The sequence below is a fragment of the Mya arenaria genome, chromosome 9, assembly GCF_026914265.1.
Source record: "Mya arenaria isolate MELC-2E11 chromosome 9, ASM2691426v1".
NCBI lineage: Eukaryota > Metazoa > Mollusca > Bivalvia > Myida > Myidae > Mya > Mya arenaria.
In genome coordinates this window covers 52,164,170-52,183,320 of record NC_069130.1, presented here as the reverse complement: position 1 = coordinate 52,183,320, position 19,151 = coordinate 52,164,170, and the positions used below count along the sequence as shown (strand labels likewise).

General features: G+C 34.4%; 1 protein-coding gene and 1 long non-coding RNA gene across 2 annotated transcripts in view; one reads left to right on the top strand and one right to left on the bottom strand.

Moving 5' to 3' along the window:
- The window catches only part of LOC128246169 (leucine-rich repeat-containing protein 71-like), a 53,958-nt gene that overhangs the window by 17,898 nt on the left and 16,909 nt on the right, over positions 1 to 19,151 (top strand). The window lies entirely within an intron of this gene.
- On the bottom strand, positions 8,804 to 9,637 carry LOC128245412 (uncharacterized). Its single transcript, XR_008263144.1, has 3 exons — positions 9,556 to 9,637; positions 9,149 to 9,236; positions 8,804 to 8,884 (listed from the first exon to the last, which is right to left on the bottom strand). It is a non-coding gene; the product is annotated as an uncharacterized LOC128245412 (long non-coding RNA).

Below are 19,151 nucleotides of genomic sequence, written 5' to 3'. Positions count from 1 at the left end.
TTTGAGACCAATATCGCCTTATTTGGATGATAAATAATTTAATAGTGAATAAATTTCAAATTAAGCCGAACTCAAGGCTTATGACAAGTGCATGCGCTTGGATGGTGGTGCAAAAGAAAAAAAAACCCGAGCTCAAAACTTTTCAAAATTGGTCAGGGTCACGGATCGGGGCAAGATCAGAAAAAATGACCTTTAAACATGTTCATAGCGTATTCGCACTCCATTGACTGCTTATTTTCTAATATCGCAGAGTCCGTTAAATTAAGTTGTCCCATGCATACTTTATATAAGGAACTAAACAACATTGCGGTTTAACGACGATTTAAGGTGAAGGTCACCGAGACCAACCGCCCTACCAAATTTCAAAAATATGTAATGTAATTTGATTTCCCCGTTCTGGAGCTGGGTAGAATACAACCGCAAACGTTAGCGACTTTGCACATGCCGCACAACCTGCCCCGACTTCGACCGATAGTCAAAACTCTAAATAATTTAATCAAATGGCTTCTTTAAGTATTTTCTTGTAGCAATTAACATTTCAGTACAAATCATGTCTGTTTTATTGCCGTACCAGTGTTCGTTCATCTGAGCGTATGGAAATACATTCGCGAAACGGCACTTTTCATATGTTCCGTCTTCCTCGCCATATTTTTTAAATTGACACTGTTATTCAAAATCAATAAAAAATATTTATTACTTATAACAAGATTGTAAATGTGTATTTAAAAGCAGAAAGCGCATAAAATATTAAATGATTGGTGAATACTTAAAGATTTACTGTGGTCTACTTTAGTCTTATAAGGTAGAAATACCGTGTCTTTATGCTTATTGCTTTCAAATTAAACTCGGTATCCTTAATAAACACATTGTTTTCGACATTTCTTCATCCTTTTTGGAATATTAAAACAATATTATGAATTATGGTATCTTATTTGAGAGTAAGAGTGCATCTTTAAAGATGTCTTATTGCGGTTCGTTTTATTAAACAGTTTTAGTAGATTAGAATGTATATCTTCCTTTTATATTTACGTTGGCCATTAATATATACCATAATTTATTCAGCTGAACCCCGTTGACTCGAACTCCTCGTTGGCTCGAACTGGATGTAAAGGACCGATTTATTAATACTAAATGTAAGCATTCCCGCTTATCTCGATGTATTTTCGCCGTTTCCTGGGAGTTAAAGCCAACGAGGTTGGACTGGATGCGTTCTTTCATACAAACACACTTCCAGAGCTCATCATTTAATATTGTTTGTCAACAATTTTTGGTGAACCGGCGCATAGACCTTCGCCAAGACTATGTGATTATTTTTCATATTGTGAAAAGTTGACGACGACAACACACGCTATGCACAATATATATGTTTCTGGTATATTTTCTTATTAAAGGATGTAAATAGGAAAATACGTAGTTCAAAGTTGGTATTTATTTTTCAAATAGTAAAAATATACTCACAAAAAGAAATATAGTGACATCGAGAATACTGTCAATATATCCAACATTTATAATTCACAAACAACTTTCATAGTAATTGACATTTTCCAAAAAGTTGCAAATCATACAAGTACAATGATATTTTGTTATATTTTGATAATGAACTTGTTTTCATTTTTGGCCTCCTCCATCCCCTTTACAGCCAACCCTTTCCTCCTTTATAAAGTAATTAATACAGTGCCACACACAAGTCCCTTTACACTCACATGTGGTTTGACAGGACATATATCTTTTTTAACATTGTATCTGAATAAAACACTACTGATTATAATTATGTTATGACTATGTCTACATGTTAAAGCAAGTACAACGCTCTTCTACTTAATCAAAACAAATAGATCATTGACATTTAGAACATTTTTTGTACCTCACCTTTAAAGCTGCTCTCTCACAGAATGACATTTTTGACTGTTTTTCTATGTCTATGAATCAGCTAACTCACAATATAACATATCAGAATTGATTGAAAAACGCATTATAAAACGCTTTTAGCAATAAAACATACATTTTCAAATGTAAATTTGAAAAACTGCAAAATCTTATACCACTGGTTTCAAGAGACTTACTCAAAAATTTGCGAATTCAAAGACAAAAAATAACATAAAAACGGTCAATCTGTGAGTTTGCAGCTTTAGAACACTGTAAAAGGACTTGTGTTGGAACTGTATGAAAACAATAACTTTTTAGTTATTAAGATCAAAATTAATCAAAAGTGTATCCTATAAACGTGCAGAGCTGAAATGATTTAAATTTAACGAAGTTCTGAACAATCAGCACATTGTCTATGTACTGTTAAAGAAAAAATGGTCTTTCAAAATTTTAGTCAAACAATAACAATATTATTACACTCTATTTCATACAAAGTTTGTTGGCCAAAGATACAATCTATAATCTTAACATTTGCTAGTACATGTACATTCAATATGTAATATGCAGTAGATGAGCTAATAATGTTAACAATGATAATCTAAGATACAATTGGTATTATGTCGAAAAGGTTCTTTGATAGACAAATAGATGTATTCGGAAATGAAATATAGAGCAATCTCAGCTTTCAATGATCTGTCTATTAAGTTGTAGTGACAAATTCTTTGAATTTAGAGACTAGATGTAAAGTCAATGCTAATATTTTTTTAAACACTTTTTAACAATTGTTTCTTGTTCTTTGACAATTATTATCACTAAGATTCTTTATAAGATGATGTCCAGAGAGAAAGATGAACTAAAGCAGTAAGTCGACACTGGTTTGGTTGATCCTCCCTGCTGTCATGGTAATAATGTGCTGCTCTCTGAAGAGGATTGAGGAAAACACAAAGCAGATGTTCAAAAATATATATCAAATATACACATTACTTAAGACCAGCTAAGGCAACTTGCAACTTTTTCAGGTAAACCTGTCGCTTCCTCTTATTCCACTCATGTAAAAAATACTGTAAATAGAAGCAAAAATGAGATTGATTCATCTGGCGGGCTGACTTTTTTATACACTGAATTGCTCACAAATTTCAGAATTAATGCTTTCAAAGCCCTGAAGCCTTGATGAACGGAAAGCAACAGAACACTTGTTGGCATAGCCATGAAAGATGTCATGAAAAAATCTTACATTTCTGAAGTAACCACTCTCCCGATTTAAACAATACTCCTGAAGATTACATGCAAAGTCATAAAATACATCAGAAGGAGGTTTTACCAGGTGTGAATACAGTGAAGCTGCTGGGTCTTTTCTTCCTTCTGCCCTTGTCATATGGAAGCCATAGCAGTGACCATGGTCTGCACAAAACCATAAAAACAAAGTACTTGTTCCTGGAGCTGAGACCTTTACCTTGGTGAAAAACTTGTTGCATCGCTCAAAGTCATGAGCAGCATCATCATGGTCAGCATTCTTTTTGTTGACATTTTCTTCATCAATTGTAAATTTCCTTATGTCCCTTACCTTCAAACCAGACTGATTGAAGTAGTATGCACGGCCATATTTCTCTGGATTATATGTACCTGGTTGTGGAATGGCTTCTTCTGAATCATTGCAACTAACATCTACTGACCTATTGCTAAGATATTGCAGGAAAAGTTTAATATCATCTGGAATAAGATTACCATTGCTTAACATAGACTCACCAATCAAATCATGGAGTTCAGGTGAATACTTTCTCATTTCAGTCATGCCAGAATTAAACCTAATGTTTAGTGCAGATTCACTATAATTACAATCATTAATTACCTGATCAAAGTCCTGACAATATCTTGCTGGCAAAAGACTTGTGACTGAAGCTGTTGTTGCCAACATCTTAAGAACAAAGGCATAAGCTGTCTTTTCTAAATCAGACATATTTGAATTGAAACGTTCAAAGGATGGTTTTACCGCATCTGGCAGGACTAGCAACACTGCAGCAACTTTTTCAGAATCATCATCATTGCCAATTATTTCTCCTAATTGTTTCCTAGAAAGGTAATCTAAATTGGTTCGAATAGAAATCAAATCAGCTTTATTAATATCTCTTACATTTTGTAGGAAACATCTGTCCATGCGTCTATGTAATGTGCGTTGAACTGGAATTGAAGAATCTGGAATACTAATTTCTTCAAATGTGGCATGTCTGAATCCAACACCAACCCTAGTGCCATCACAACACAGTCTTTTTGGCTCAAAACCACATACCTCACAAGGCTGACGAAAGTCAATCTTCATATTGCTTGCCCAACTAAACCACCACCTAATAAAAACACTAGCGTCCATAAACTTTGCATTTGGGTGACGAAATTCGTAGATGGCATCCTTTACCTGGCAAAATCCCGAAAATGTGCATCCGGTATTACTCATAACCATTGAAACATACTCCCATCCAATTTCATCACCAGCTGCTGTTTCTGAAGAAAGCACATGAAGGCATTCATCCTTACCCTCTTGCCATGTTCACTTACATGGATTTACCAAACTACAACATAACCTACTATAAACCATACATTTGACCGGAGCTGTACCTGTATAAACAGTCAAAGGTACTGGACGCTCCTTCAAAGTCTTACCCTGATTGTTCTCATCTAGCCACCCAGCACCGCAATCACAATTACCTTCAGGAACAGATGGAGATAGCTCTACCCCATACACACATCACGATTGCAGGTATTAAGCATCAACTTACTGCTTCCTTGCTCACAGGGAAGATGATTGCTCTTTGCAGGAAAATTCCAAAGCCCGGTTTCTTCTTCAAAATAGTGTAAACTCCTACTACTACCACCACCACCACCACTATCACTTGGCCCAGTACTACTTTCAACTTCAGACGTTTCTAACCTTTCAACTTCATCACCATCATCAGTAAAATTTGCCACTGGAGTTATTGTAACCATGTCACAGTCTGAACTATCTCCATCACCAGCATCAACTCCATCCTCAAGAAGATCAAGCCAGTGCTCTGATTGTGATTTTAGAACAGACAGATGTTTACAAACCTTTGATGTGAGCAAGTTGCCGACATATTTCTTATGACCCTTTCCTGCCTTGCACTGGCCACTGTCACAAGTCACTATGTAGGTTCCCTTACTTTTATTAAAAGTTAACCTTACCATAACTGGCAAGCTGTCTTCACCAGCTAACACATAATACTTACGCAAATTCTTACCTTTGTACATTTCAACTAGCGAATTACCTACATACTGTAATCCTTGTTGAACAAAAATGTTTGGCCCGTCATTTCCCATTGCCTTGCCTGCATCTGGGAGATACGGAACAACCATCTCTTTCACAAACCTACAATGTATGCATGTAACACAATTACCCTGGATATCTAAAACTACACGGTCATTTTCCAATGAATTACAATCAGGGACATTCAATAGAGTTTTGTATATGCTGCAGGAACAGTAATAGTAGGAGCCTGATTCTTGCTGATATTTAACTGTGTAAACAAAATCATTCACCTTAAAAGAACCATCAGTTTCACTATAGTTGTTTAAACAACACATGAGAGTGTCATCCTCATTTTGTGCTATGACAAATTTTCCTTGTTCAGACTTAATATTAAGACAATAATTTTCATAAACCGAGACACCCATCTCTGAGATTGAATTATGCTCAGATGTAGCTTCAAGTGTGTGTTCAAGAGCATTTGCTGTCACTGTCACTAATCTAAATCCTTTTCTGGTTCTTTTTGGAGCTGGTTCATGTTCAGATATAGTAGTAGTTTCTCCTGAATTCATTACAACAGACTCTGGGAAAAAAACTTCCTTATAAAATGAGAACAATGCATCAGTATTTCCTTCAAGATAAAGTGAAAGAGTTTTATTTCTCACAGAGGTTGCATGACAAGTTGTTTTTAACAAATTTGAATCAAACCTACATTTAACTGTAAAATACTTTAAATCATTTAGTGCCCTTATGTCACCTGCCATGCAATTTAGAAATACTGATTGCTTTTCAAGAGTACTCAACACCTGTGTTGGCAGTTGCATCATGCATCGTGAATCTGGAAAAGAAACTGGAAGAGACCTATTGAGACGAAAGTCTACTATTAATTTTTCTATATTTCTTATAGAAAGAGAATTGCTAAGAAATGTCTTATCTTCATTTACTAATGAAACATTATTTTTGAATGGAATAAGACAAACAGTATGTCCAAAAAGACACATTTCGTCGGTAGACGGTAAGTTTGATAAGTCTGCAATACAAGGTAATATACTTTTGACATTCCTTTGAAATATTGTACCAGGGCGGTCTCTGATGTTATCACGTTTATTATTGATCAAATGCCTTTTCTTAATATCCTCAGACGTCAATACACCATGAAGGATTGTACTTTGCTCAGTCAGTCCATACTGCTGTTGGAGTTCAAAAAGAAACCTTTGTTCCAAAAAGCCATCAAAAATCCCAGATTCAATGTAGCGAACATAATGAACAACAACATCATCAATACTGCATTTGAAAACAGTACAAGCAAATGTTCCCTGAGTGCATTTGTCATATGATGCTAAATTGGCTGCTACTGTTTCAGGCTTTAAAATACTCTGCCTCTTTGACGTAAGCATTTCATTTTGAACCATTATCTCTAAAATTTTCTTTATAAAGATAATTGCAGGGGAGCATCTATCAAGATTATCAATTAAAGTTTTGAACCATTCACACTTATATCGACTTGGTTCTGAATCAAGCTTTCTTTTCAAACTTGACCTTAATAAAGTACCACTATAAAAGTCTGATATTAATTCTGGTCTTTCTGTTTCAATAAAGTCGTATCTCAGTTGTTTATCATTTTCCAAAACAGAATCAGAGTGGGCAGAGGAGGTAGAAGGTCCTTGATCATTACCCCCTTTATTCTTGCACATGGACCTGTCTTCAACACAAAGTAACTTATTTATAAGTGTATTTCTATTAAGCATTTTATAATCAAGTTGTCCTGACCTTACTTTTTCCATGTTTTGTAAATGGTCAGCTACAGTATATGGTCCAGAGGCTGGAAGGTCACAGGACTCACCATTGAAGAAAGGGATATTCAACTCCACTCTCTGAAATTGATAAAATTCTATACCCATACAAGATTTCTTTCATTCTTCTAAATTATTGTTCAAATATTGCATTTTCCACACAATGCATGATTAAGAGTCATTGACAAAGGTTTTTCTTCTTCAGAAAATAAAGAATGTTATAGAAAAAAACAATCAATTGACACATGTTATTTATATGTATCATGAAAAAATTAAAAGGGGTAAGAAAATAATTCTTATATACATATAATGCATAATTTTGTAATCCATATCTCAGTTCAAGTGTTTTACCAAATTAATGGGGCATGAGAGTAAGTCTGTTGTGTCATGGAGCTGACCCTCTGGTAGTGTTGACAACCAATCCTCAATGCTGATGAAGGTTTCTGCTACTCTAGTAGTCTAATAAATAGGAATGCAAGTAAATAGAATGTAACTTGATAAAACATGTAAAATTGTAACAATAACAAAATGATCTTCAATAAACATAGTAAATCATCATATTTCACACATATTTTTAGTGAATATATTATTCTAAAAACCTTAAACCACTTCTTAACATATTAAATAAATTAATCGTTTTTATGATTACATTTTTAAGACAAATGTTCTCAAGACTTTGTTTGAATTGAATATTGACTAAGTTTATGATTATAATGATAATTATTACTGTTGCCCTTTAATAAGTATAATGAAAGTGAATACTATTTACCGGTCCAGGGTTCTGCTCAACATCATTGGCCAACAATAACCTCCTTCTTGTAGTATCCACGTTCTGTTGAAAGTCTGTAAAGATGTTCATGCTTTTAACATTAACAGTTTAAACATTTTAAAAATAAGCTTGTAATACCATAAATCTGAAATGAATACATTGCCTACAAATGCTTAATACTGTAAACTAAAAAATAATAAAATAAAGAGTTATCTTCTGAATACTTCCAATGTCATACAAAGCAAACTTAGTCACAACAATCATGTCGAACATTTAAATGCACTGATTTCTTTGTAAATACGTACCCTTCTGTTATTTTTTTCTTACCTTTCTTGGGGGGATTGAGATTTACTTGACGGTCTTCCTTATCCTCAAAGATTGCCTCTGGTGCCTGTTTCCTTGGAGAATCCTGAGTCAACAAAGAGTATAATTTAAACAAGTAATAAATAATATTCTTCAAGAGTAAGAACTGTCTACAGATATTTGATCTTAATATGTTTTACATATCTTTTACAATTATATAGAATTATATTATTTTTTACTACATCACCAAATTCTGCTACCTCAAAACTCCTTTATTATTTCTTTTATATCATTTATTTTAAACATGTCTCTACAAAAAAATACCAGTCACTCTCTCAATAATCAACGAGATCAGACTATTTGTGACTTTTGATCAAAAAGATGTTTCATTTCCTAATCTCATTTACCTTTGATTTAACATCCATCTGAATATACTTTGAAATGGTCCTTCCATGAACATGACGTTTGTGTATATGATCTAGGAGAAAATCGTCCCTAGAACATCTAACCTTGCAGTCAGGACAGTTCAACCAATGTTGATGCTAAAAATGTTGAAGTTAAAGTAAAAAAGTAACCATTGGGCATAACTATTCAAAACAGTTATAAAAGTTGAAACAACTATGCGTTACCATGATTACCCTATTGTGTAGTAACACACCTTAAATGAGATATTATGAGAATATTGACAATCACATGTAAGCAATTTCACCGTGAAATGATTTATGACAAATAAATTATTTGTCATAAATCATTTGAAATAATAAAAGTTAAATTTATTTTTGATACAGTTAAATAATTGATTTGAATTTTTAATGCCTTGTTCGCACATCTTTTTGGCTTAGGCAATGGTGGGTTTTTTCTCCCGACTTTCTTTCCTGCTGTCACAGCTTTCAGTTTCTGAAATGTAAAATTAATTGAAATACTATCTTTTTATATACATGTGAAAATATCTCTATAGACATTTTCTTTATTCATGCTTGACCAAAGCCTTCAATTAAAGTATTGTAATATCTTAACTAACAAAATATGAATGATACAATGAAGTAATTATAACATATACAGTGTACTCCTTTCATCATACATAACAATTGTCTTGAATTAAACAACACTCATGCATTTTTGTTTGCAATGTTAATGTACCAAGGTCGTCATATTATATACCAAGGGTAAGCCATGTATGTTCCTAGCTGGAAGGCAAACTGCAACATCCCACAGAAGCAGATGAACATGGTCACTGGTGTCAATAATACTGCAATATAAAAATGCATAATAATACATAATAATATAATCTGTTATTTACTCTTTTTTTTCATGAATGAAAATAAATTTTAACCCAGAATTAACAACAGACAAGACAATCTTCTATTTGTAGCATAGGTTATCATTTTCTAATTTAATCTAAAGAAGAATATATAAAAAGAACCCATTTAACTTTACACATTTTTTGTACATTACGTTAATCAGAAATAAGCAAAAGAAACCAGTGGTTTAGTATGTATTATATGTCTGTGTGTACAAGTGTGACAATATCATGTAGCCATGAAATAAAGAATAAAAATTATGACAACCTTGTCTTCCCACGCTTCCTTTCCTGCACCTTCATCTTCTTTCGGCCTTTTCTCTCTGGGGTTTCCCGTCTCTTTTGAACCTGGAAAAGAATTATTAAAAATACCATATAATATTGAAATTACTATTACACTTGTTCATTCAGTACACATTTCTTACGCAGTTTTGTTAAAAGCTTTAAACTGTGGCATATACCAATTCATGGTTCTGCAACATTGAAAACCAAAACTGCCTAGCTTCAATGAGATGGAAGTCAATGATTGTACTCATAAGATTCTTATTATCAATAACTTAGTATAGTTTCAAATACCCCTGAGCATATATTAAATCATCTGATCAGCGATGAATGCTCTTTTTTTTTAAAGCTGCTTATGCATTTAAATGTGTCTGATGTTCATCGAAAAATAATATATTAAATACCGATACATTGTGAAAATCATAGCGCAAGAAATTGAACCTTTTCCTTCTTTTCCGGAAGTTTAGGCACGTTCTTCAGATCTTCTTCATGAATCTGTGCCATCATCTGAATCATAATCATATTGTATTGTACCTGAGCCACAACATGAAACCAACTTAAATCTACATCACAGAGGTAATATGTCAAATGCGTACAACAAATATAAAATATCAGTTTTATTAACCTGCTGCACTACAGTGGCATACGACCGCTGTTCCATAGTTTTTACTGGTGGTACGGTTGCATCCTCCTCCTCAGCTGCTGACGGCTCTATCTCTTGTAGTTCTGGCCACTCTTCTTCATCTACTTCATCATACAACCAATGGGAGTCAGCATGAAGATCTTGCAGGCACCGTCTTGCTCCATATCTGTTAAGATGCAGTCCATCCTTGGCCAGAACCTAGATTATTAACAATGTATAAACATGTAAAAAAGGAGATGCATCGGCAGAAAAGAGCTTTTATCCCAGTTGTAAATATTTACTCAACATGCCTTTAAGGCGGTATACTTCATATGATTAACATATTAGTAGGCCACGATTAATATTGAAACCTGTCTCATGCTACTTTATAAAAGAATTATTTAATTAATGAAATACATAGATATATATATATATATAATAAATTAAAGCAAAATAATATCTGAATGGATTAGAATACATGTACTAGCTATAATTTCAAATGCATTTACACATCACACATTTCTAAACTGGGTGATTGTCTGGTAAGTGCAGTGGTTAGCACACTCACTCCTTAGCAAGGCTACCTGGGTTGAATTCCTGGCCTGGGCACAAGTGAGTTTGGGATTTTTGGTTACCATGCCAGACAAGTGGCTTTTCTCTTGTAACCCCACAATACAAAAACTCACTTTTGCGCAAAATTGTGCCAATAAGAGTAACTTTACAATTAACTTTTTTCACAGTGGTTGTAAAATTAATAAAGTTTAAACCAAACTAGGTCAGAGTTAACCTGTTCTGGATTTAAGAAACTCGGAAAAAGGTCTCAGATATAATGAACTATAGCAGTATTTTGGAATTGACAAAAAAATCATTACTATCTGATCAAATACACATTCAAAATATGTTCATTTTGGCCATTTATCAGACCATCATAAAACAGATCTATATAAGCAGACATTTTAACTTTGACCTGAAAAACTGATAACTGACTGGCATCTGATTTGACATTCCACGGCAAGATCTACATAAACACATAATAAAAGGTCCATTCAGATAGCTATAAATTTTAAATTATTTAAAGTAATAAATTATTTTTTGTTATTGGCGTTGGGGATTGGAGTATCTTACCTCTGTTGAGCAGTCATACTGAAAAAACCTCACATAGGGTATATGTAATGCAACATCTTGCAGTGCTTGGTTGGCGCGCATCACCCAATGTTGGCATGCTCTCAACATCTTCAAGGACAAGAAACCGCGTCCGCTAAAGTCTGGCGCCCTCGGCAAGATTGAGCACAGAACAATCTCTGCTCCAGGAGCTGTCTCTCTGAGAACATCTACAACCTCTGAAGCATTCCTGAATCCAAAAATGGTCTGTTTCATTGGAAAAAAATCAGTATTTTATTACGATTCTTGATGAAGTGTCAAAACTTAGGTTTAATACAAATGCTTTTATCTGTTTTATTCTTAGCTTCAAAATAAAAAAAGAAAGTACTGGCTGTGTTGAGTTTGAAAAATATGTATAATTGCTCTTTCTGTTCATTATCACTTGAAAGTAGTGATGTTGATGACAATGATGTAAACAAAATTCAATGTCAGCACACAATAAATAGAGAGTTGAAGACAATATGATCTTTTTCAAAGAAAGATGGTCAGAAGTCTTCTGGGGAATGTGTTACTTATCATGCATTTGTTAAAATAGATTTTTTTTCCTGGATCAGACATCACGAAAGTTCAGAAAAAGTCTCGGTCATTCGAACCCACAGCCTCTGATATTTTGTCGGTCCGATAGAAAATTTGCTGGTCCTACAATTTTTGTTTGATAACTTGCTTTATCAAAGCCTTTGTTGCTAATTTTACAATTACAAGAAATAAAAATGTATTAAGATATTAACCAGTAAATCTTTATCACAAATAACTAATATTTCAGGTTGCCATATTTTGACAGACACTCGCACTTAATCGTAATGAAAATTCCGACTGGGCGATTTTTTGGCAATTTGTATTCTTTGGACCATACCAGTACGGTTTTCGTTATCAAATAGCATGTTCCAAAGGATTATGGATAAGATTATTGTTTGAAACATTTGGAACTATCATTTAAAGCATTCCAATGTTTATGACAAAAGTTTATCATTTTAGCGTTTCAAAACATCGCGCGATATATACACAGTAGTAAACATTATTTTGTAATGTATTGCAAAGGGAGGCAAATGCTGCATGGTGTTTGATTTAATGCGGTATGCATTCCGACTTTTACACTATCGGAAAACGACATCGGATTCGAAAACAAATGGTTATTTGATAATTTCATTAAAAAAAACGATTTTCTGTTAAACAAAATAAATTATTCTTACTTTAAATCCGTGTTTTATAATTGATAAAGATTAAATCTTCATTATTTTTTTTATTTACACCTCGCCGTGAATACTGTCGATCAGACGGACTGACCCCATCACAAATTTAGTCGGACCGAGTCAAAATTTACCAGTCAGGAACGTCGGACAGACAGTTTTCCCGATGTCTGCTGGATTACCTGCAAGGCTAGTGCCTCAGTGAATCGTTCCTATTTGAAAGGCAGAAGGAGCCAATTGACTCAACTACCGTACCATGCATGCATTCAACCATGTCAACTCCATCAAGTAGTGAATAATTGCATGACTATTATCGATCATGTCATTGATAACATTTCCGGGGCTATAATCACGTTTGATGAGTATGGCCCTAGTGCGCAGGTATTACCAATTGGACAACGCAAACTGTTACTATATATAGTAACATATGTTTAAAGATAATATATGGTGTTGCAGAAACGCGTTTACATGTGTCAAATTAGAAAGTACTAAATTTAAAAATAAGAGTTTCAAAACTTATTACAGCAATTCACATATTCAATAATGAATATTTTATAAAATCCTTTTAAATCATCTAAACTATGCACCTGTAGAAATCCTCGATTGTACAAAATAAATCATTGGAACCAAGGTGAAGGTATATACTCCTGAAATGCTGATGTTCCACCTCTTCCCGAACCCGGCAGCGGAAGTTCTTCCTGTCTTTTACGTAACGAGCACCTTCAAACAAGTGAAAAATACATAGATATTAATTTTAGCATAGATAGCAATTTGTTCTTAACATCATTCATAAAGTACTGTGAGCATTTCTAGTGATATTAAAAAGCATTGGCAGCTTTTTTATGCATAGCAGTTACATTCTTTGTAATAGTAGTTTTGTGAAACTTGCCCAGTTGGGCAATTTGCTTTTAGAATTTAATTGCCCGAAACCATTGTAACTTGCCGTTATATAATTAAGTTAAAAAAAAAATGCTTCATGCCTCAAGTGTGGCAACTTGTGAACGTCACTGATCTCACGCTTACATATTTAATCTATTCTTAAAGATATGGTTCCTTTAACAAATGCAGTTTTATTTGATTGCACCACCATTTCATACAGGTGTCACAGTCTATTGGCTTGCTATGATGGCTGGAATCGTCTCTTCCTTTATTTAGCCTTTAAGCCAAGTGCCAAGTGAATTCTGTGGTTTTGTTTTTTTCGCGCTGAAAACTGGGGAATGGGCCTTCCATTTGGCAGAAATTTTACCAGCAGTTTGTTCCCACATGGTAGCAAATTTACTTGGAATTGACTGGACAGGTCAAAGTTCCTGCTATTCGATGGACTGAGGGGGGGGGGGGGCATGGTTACAATTGACTGGTGCATTATATCTCTCCTTGGCACAACATTACCTATGGAGCGGGAGGTTGTGGGTTTGATTCCTGGCCGCGTCATACCAGACGTTAAAAGTTGGTATAAGTAGTTCCCTTGCCTGGCACTCGGCAATTAAAGACATTATAAGTGGTGTACTCAGTACTGGTTAAACCCAGGAAAGTTGTAGCCGGTGTATCGGTGCTTTACACCGAGCACGTAAAAGAACCAAAGGGTCCTTTCCAAAAAGCTAGGGTATCGCACACAGATTTCCTTGTATCCCGCCACTGTCTCTTCCGCGTGCTGTCCCTTCAGCAAAAACAAAGGACCCAATTGGAAATAAGTGCTTGCACTTTCACAGGTTATCCTTGACCACAAGGATACAAACATACATACATCTGGAACGGCTGCAGTTTTGTACTCAAAAACCTTCTTTTTACAGTTACTATGATTGACATAATCAGTATAAGATCTGAAAGATATAGTACTCATGAATCAAAACAAATTTATGTCGTAAAAATTAAGGTTTTTATCCAATTCAAATATTGTATAATGAAACTTACCTGAGACGGCCAGGAATGAAATATTCACGTTGCCAGACCGAGTGTTGCTCGAATCTCGGAGTCTGTAGACATTGGAGTCACCAGCCACCAAAACACCTTCCATGATAAGCTTAAAATAAACTAAACAGCAATTTTGCAAAGTGTACGGATATAATTTGATTTTAAAATCAACATAAAGCACGCGGAGAAATTCAAAAATCTAGATTCGATCGCGAAAATACAAGACTTTTAGTACTGAAGTTGACAGGCTTCAAAAAAGGAGCGCGTCACAAAACTTTTAATGCGTAACGAAGAATTAAATATTTATAAAGATCATTCGGCAATCGAAACGTTATGACAAGAACAAGCAGAGCGCTTTGAAAACAGTCTTTTTGCAATGTTGAGAAAAATTTGGGGTTTTCCTCTGGAACATTCGAGAGAATGCACCGCATCCGTTTCTGATTACCTTGACCTTATCTAAATCATATGACCGATCATGTGATTTCTTTATTATAGTGCTATTTTTAGCATTACCAACGCGAACCAAACGGCCTCTGCTAAGGATTGTGGGTAAATTATTATTTCTTATCGTTTCACTGACAGTTGCAAGTCCATGGTTTATAGGTCCGTGGTAATACTTAGCATTTATTTTTGGTCTGCAATACAATTAAGACAACAGGTTGTCACCATTCATGAGCCTGGCACGGACTTATAAATGTTAAGAAGGCAAAAAATAAATGCTAAATTTTAAGTGTTGAGCACAAAATGCCTCTAAACAAGCAAGCTTCTAAATAACCCACTTAATTAAACTAATTAATGACAAAATTTTAGCAGTTTGGTAACAATATATTATAAAATTTAGAGCAATTAAGAAAAACAACCAAAATGTACTAAAATACTGTTATTTCATGTTGCATTAGCATTTAATCATTTAGGCATAATGTTTGCTAGAAGTACTAGATCACATTAAATAGGGTTAATACCATATGGTTCCAAAATAGCAACATCAAAATATAATGGCTTTGGTACCTTCTACAAAAACGGTTTATTCAGGAAAAAGCTGCACTCTCTCAGAATTTTTTAACCTTTTGACATTTTTTATTTTTTGTCTTTGAATAAGCCAAATTTTGCATAAATATCTGATATAACACATCTGATTAAAGATCAGATCGCAGTGTTTAATATTTACATTCAAAAATTGATGTTTCATGGTTAAAAGTCTTTCTTACGCTTACAGAAAATCTTAATTTACGTCAGTTTTCAAAACAATTTAAATCACTGCTCTATTGTGAGATATCTTTAAGCTATAAGAATTGATCAATGCTAAAACAAGCGTATTCTGAGACAAAATTTAAAAATGTTACCAAATCAGTCACTGTAGGAGTGCAGCATTAACACTATAAATATTATTTAATGTTGTAAGTATTCATGTAGTCAGCATTGTTTGCTATCGTAGATCATAAATTGTGGGGTTACACAATGCCAGAGGCCGGGGCAGATCCAGAATTTGACGCTAGAGGGGACGTTACTTAGGGGCGTAACCTTTTGACTTGCGCCCTTCCCACAAAACCGAAATTTATTTGGTTTAAAATGTTGGCAGGCGGGTTCTAGTCTAAAATGGTGATTTTAGTTGAGGCGTGCACTGGATGCCTCTCTCTGGATCCCCTAGTTAACTCTAGACATGTTATGTTTATGCACCAGTCAATTGTAACCATGGCCCCCCTTGGTCAGGGGAATAGTGGGGATTTTGACTTTTGGTCCAGCCTGAACCCCTGTTAAAATCTCCGCTGTGCGGAGATAAATTGCTGGTAAAATTCCAGCCAAAAGCTCCCGCACCCCTGAGGTGCATCCTAGCTAATTGGCCTATTCCCCAGTTTTTTGGCGCGAAAACAAAACCACCGCAGTCACTTGGCACTGCGGGGCCACCTGGAAGCTAAAGACAAGACCAATTTTTCCTGCTATCCCTGATATACCCCCAGACCTGAGGGGCTGTGATTACAATAGACTTAAGGTGCATTATGTTGTATGACTATTTGTAGTCATTGTTTGGTGTCTTAGATCATTTAAAGGTCAGCCAAGGTCACTCACATGGTCAGGTAGTCCAAAACATGACCATAGTAAGTTTTGCATGTTAAAAAATACAAGTCTGAATATAGATTATACTTACTGTATATAATGCATGATATATAGTCACCTTAACCTGATGCATAAACAAATATTGTTTGGTTCTGGTTTCCAAAAGTTGTTTATGCCCTGACCCGAAAACTTTTTTTATTACCATGAGAAATATTTTATCATTTTTTTAGAAAGAAATAAAAATAAAACATTTATACCAGTGATGCTTAAAGTGATTGTTCTGATGTTCTTAAAAAAATAAAGCATATAATTTTATTTTTTTGGTAACAAAAATCTCAAGAAACAATTTTTGCCTGATAAAAAAAAATGACCTTCCTACTCTACTTTTGGGCTAGAAACCAGAAACAATCATGTTATTTTTATGCCTTATTTTATAGTTAGATAAATTTAATGGATTTTGATTTGCTAATGTTTTTTCTAGGATCATATATAAATAATTGGAAATTCATACTCCCTTTTGCTATTTTCTTCAGCAAATAATTTCATGTTTTGGCAAATGGAAACTGGAGCTTTCAATATGTTTTGGCAAATGGAAACTGGAGCTTTCAATATGTTTTGGCAAATGGATATTGGAGCTCTCAATATGTTTTGGCAAATGGATATTGGAGTTCTCAATATGTTTTGGCAAATGGATATTGGAGTTCTCAATATGTTTTGGCAAATAGTTATTGGAGTTCTCAATATGTTTTGGCAAATGGATATTGGAGTTCTCAATATGTTTTGGCAAATGGATATTGGAGTTCTCAATATGTTTTGGCAAATGGTTATTGGAGTTCTCAATATGTTTTGGCAAATGGATATTGGAGATTTTAATACATTTTGGCAAATAGGTATTGTTTTTTGGCAAAACTCTTTGCAAAATATCTTTCGCAGGTAACCCAACCAATTTTGGCATATGTATTGATATTTCAATTTGGCAATACTTTTTGGCCAACACAATTCAATAGTAGGATTTGCATTATATTTTGACAAATGTAGAGAGCAGATTTACAATATGTATGACAAATTTCAGCTATCCAATGCAATTTGCTAAATAGATATTCCAGTAGTAATGCAGTTCGCCAAAAACGTATTGCTTATAATGTTGCAAAGAAAAAAAGTCGAGGTAATGTCATAGCCTTAGGTCGATTTTGTTTGAGTCCTCATGCATCTAGTTATAATAGTGTAAATACTTTCAAATTGGCCATAACTCTTGTTCAAGATATTCAACTGAAACTTGGTACACTTGTTGCAAGAGACACACATGTAATAAGCATGGGGCATAAGTTATGCCCCTTTTATGAATGAAAGAACAGACAGGTATTGTCGTTCAAGATATTCAAATGAAACTTGGTACACATGTTTCAAGAGACAGTTTGCACATGTAAAGCATGGTGCATAAGTTATCCCCCTTTTATGACTGATAGAACAGACAGGTGTTGTTGCTTGCTCTGTGGTGCTTTCTTTCCTGTTATGGTTTAAATTAATGCTTCTAGTGACTAGGTAGGCCAAAAAATGGTTTAGTTAGGATAACATCCATTTCAAAAACAGGGTAGGTACATTAATGTTTCATTTTTTTATGCTTTATGTAAGAATGTTATTATCATCATTTGGAAATGGCATTTAAGTAATTTATTTTTATTCATTTTTCTTTTTTTACCAATGGACTACCAAAACAGTAGAATCGGCGCCTATTTTCATAGGTACATGTAGTGTCAGGTAACTTGAACCAAACTTTTTTTAGGCCTTATAAGGAGGTACAAGACTTGGGATATAATTTTGTTAGCTCCTGGACCTGTTAAAGAACCATCACAGCATGCATTTTGTACCACAATCAGATGGCATATAATCAAACAGTGAACACTTATATATATCCCATCTCTGCTGCAAACAATTTCAGGATCTTTTGCAAAGCCAGGCGAACCTCATATGTGTTAGTATAACTCATGAGCAATTTCATTGGTTTGTAAAATAACCCCTACCCTCATTCTTACATGCAGTTTTGTGGGTCAAACCAGAATGTGCTACAAACAGTTTTTTTATGCCTAAATACATTTATTCTGAAAACTATCATTATTATGTTGCTGTTTATTAACCCTTTCCTTCATTGCGGAGGCCCTTGCCACCTCAGCTGCTTCTAATTGTTAAATACTCCCGTTGTTATATAATTTGAAAGTAAAAAGCGAATCAATGAGGCCATGGATTGAAGAGTAAAAATGCATATTTATGAGTCTATGGATAGAGATATCTATGAGGTGATGGATAGAGAAGTGAAAAGGCACATCTATGAGGCTATGAACAGGGGTATCTATGAGGTAATGGATAGAGAAGTGAAAAGGCACATCTATGAGGCTATGAACAGGGGTATCTATGAGGTAATGGATAGAGGAGTGAAAAGGTGTATCTATGAGGCTATGGTTAGAGGAGTAAAAGGCATATCTATGAGGCTTTATGATGGAAAGAGTTGAAAAGGCATATCTATAAGGCTATGGTTAGAGTAGTAAAAGGCGTGTCTGTGAGGCTATGGAAAGAGTGGGAAAAGCATATCTTTGAAGCTATGATTAGAGGAGCAAAAGGTGTATCTATTAGGCTATGGAAAGAGTGTCA